Source organism: Fundulus heteroclitus, unplaced genomic scaffold (assembly GCF_011125445.2).
Source record: "Fundulus heteroclitus isolate FHET01 unplaced genomic scaffold, MU-UCD_Fhet_4.1 scaffold_145, whole genome shotgun sequence".
Classification (NCBI taxonomy): Eukaryota; Metazoa; Chordata; class Actinopteri; order Cyprinodontiformes; family Fundulidae; genus Fundulus; species Fundulus heteroclitus.
In genome coordinates this window covers 381,910-384,485 of record NW_023396557.1, presented here as the reverse complement: position 1 = coordinate 384,485, position 2,576 = coordinate 381,910, and the positions used below count along the sequence as shown (strand labels likewise).

Below are 2,576 nucleotides of genomic sequence, written 5' to 3'. Positions count from 1 at the left end.
AAACTGGGAGCACCGAAGGGGGTGCATGGCACAGCCCACCCCCCCTCCGGAAGAAAGCTGGTGCCAGCGCCCCCCCTCCAAGCAACTACCCAGAACCCTCAATGTCTAAATGCGAGAGGGGGTGAAGGGAGCCGCCCGGGGCGAGGCTCACACAACATAAGCCCCCCCCCAGACGTCTTCCCCCCACCCCCCCCATATCATGGCCTACATGAATGTGCGTTGTGAAAATGTTTGAAGAGAAAGTGTCTAAAATGCATGATAAAATTGGGGAGAGGGACGTCACCAAAAGGTGGCAACCTCCAGTAACGCCCTCTCCCCAAGGACCTACATGTGTGGCGGCGTGATGGAGCAGGCAGAGGGAGGAGTCCGGGGATGGGGAGCAAAGGACTGGGGAGCCAACCCAGGGAGCCAGCTCCCCTACTGACTCCAATAGGCACCCCCTGTTAGAAGAAATGTGAATGTAATCATTTTCTTTTTATCTTCTTATTAAGGACTGTTCTACTGTTTTAACTTCACACAGGAGAAACAGATGGTTCTCCTAGACCAAGAGTCTCTTGCTATATATGTTAATCTTACACCTCTGTGTGTGCCAACCCCATGTTGTAAAACCCCCTTGCCTTTTATTTTGTTTCTTACCCCCATGTTGTGAACCCCTGACTCCGCCTGCCACTTCTTTGATGTCTGATAATAAAGGCAAATGTACAGAGGTAACCAGCGCAGATAGAGCCGAGACTGTGATGAAAACGGCCTCACGTTTCTGGCTCTTCTGCCCTCTGTCTCTTTGAGAAGAGTCTAAAAAACTTGTTTGTGTTGGCTTTCTTTTCAGAATAAAAGAGTTATTAAACTTAACTCTATCAGCTGGCACCATGACGCGGATCCCAACATATCGACTCGCTGACGAGAGGAGCAACAACGCTGTAAACCACTGCAGGTCTGTGGCAAGGACCTGGTGAAAGTCCCGGGAGGTAATTTCCTCGCTGGGACCAGTGTCTCCTTTCGGCAACGAGAAGATTGACGGGATTCCGACCGGGGAGAAAGCCAAACAAATCAAGTAAGTTTTAAAGCGATCGGTTAAAGGTATACTATGCAACCGGGGTTGATTTTCCAGTGAGTCTCCCCCCAGAGGGCAAAAGTAAAAGTGCATTGTCGTAAAGATGCTCAGCTGTTCTTGTTTCTCCATCAAGCCAGGCGCGGTTGTTTTGAGCTTAGCAGACAGGCGAATGCAACGAAAAGTTTTTTTATGTTGGCGAGACGCTACCGCCGCTGCCTCGCCAAGCCGCAGCCACCGCCTCGCCGCGGCCGCCGCGGTAGCGTCTCGCCAACATAAGATAAATAAATAAAAAAAAATAATAAATAATAATAATAGTAATAATAAAACTCGATATGCTTGCATGTTTATTTGACGTTAACACGCCGTTCTTTGTTGTTGCTTTCGCGCGTGCATATAGTGAATGGCAGGGCAAAAACACAGTTCTCACCGTAAAGCGAGACTTCTGTGTGTGCGGGCCGTGAGCTCTTGCAATTGCAAGTGCGGTATTTCCCCCACAGACCCCCAGGGCGGCCGAGAAAACCTTAGTTCGACCTGAAATGACTCATTTAATCATCCAAAACGGTATGGAACACATTAATTAACTGGAAAATGTTGCATAGTATGCCTTTAAAGTCCATCGTTCAGGGTTACGGGTGATTAAAAATTCCCCGAAAAGTTAATCGAGAGTTTGAGTCTCTCGAAGCTGCCGGTTTGAGTCCGTCGCAGAAGTTAAGGAAAACCAGGTTAAAGTCCTGAAAAATTCGATTAAAAAAGGAAATCCAGGTTAAGGTCCTGAAAATTAGATTAAAAAAGGAAATCCAGGTTAAAGTCCTGAAAGGTAGGGAAAAAAAAAAAGAAATCCAGGTTAAAGTCCTGAAAGGTAGATTAAAAAAGGAAATCCAGGTTAAAGTCCTGAAAATTAGATTAAAAAAAGGAAATCCAGGTTAAAGTCCTGAATGGTAGATTAAAAAAAGAAATCCAGGTTAAAGTCCTGAAGAGGTAGAAAAAAAAAGGAAATCCAGGTTAAAGTCCTGAAGAGGTAGAAAAAAAAAGGAAATCCAGGTTAAAGTCCTGAAAGGTATAAAAAGAAGAAAAAAATTAATAAAAACAGGATTAAGGTCCTGGAAATGATATAAACACAACGCAAAAGTAAAATAGGATGGGTTCCAGACAAAGTACAAAGGGAAATCCAAAAGGGGATGAAAAGTTTATGAATCAGATTGATCCACTTAATTTAAAATACTTGGGGAAGTGGAAGAAAAAGTATAATGTAGATGGTGTGTTGAAAGTGACTAAATGGGAAAACGTTGTGTGTCGGCTAGAAACAAGCGCTAGTGCAAAAACAGGAAAACAAAAACAGGAAAAAATAAAAGAGCTTGAAATTGCACGCTGTTGGTTAAATCAAGCACAAAAAAGGCAGGCTGCACGAGCAAAAAATAAAGCACACCGTAGGCAGAGACAGTCCCGACCAGAAGGAGGGAGTGGGGTGGCCAGTAGAGCGGTGCGTCAAAGCCCGACTTCATCACCTATATGGTCTCCTGCAAGT

At 45.0% G+C, this 2,576-nt stretch overlaps 1 long non-coding RNA gene across 3 annotated transcripts; it reads left to right on the top strand.

The window, feature by feature from the left end:
• Positions 1-884: 884 nt before the first annotated feature.
• On the top strand, positions 885-2,113 carry LOC118558676. 3 transcript variants are annotated; one of them, XR_004928424.1, is made up of 3 exons: positions 885-1,077; positions 1,664-1,773; positions 2,093-2,113. It is a non-coding gene; the product is annotated as an uncharacterized LOC118558676 (long non-coding RNA). The 3 variants fall into 3 exon arrangements; XR_004928423.1 differs by lacking the exon at positions 2,093-2,113 and adding an exon at positions 2,013-2,041; XR_004928425.1 differs by lacking the exon at positions 2,093-2,113 and adding an exon at positions 1,895-1,921.
• Positions 2,114-2,576: the final 463 nt, after the last annotated feature.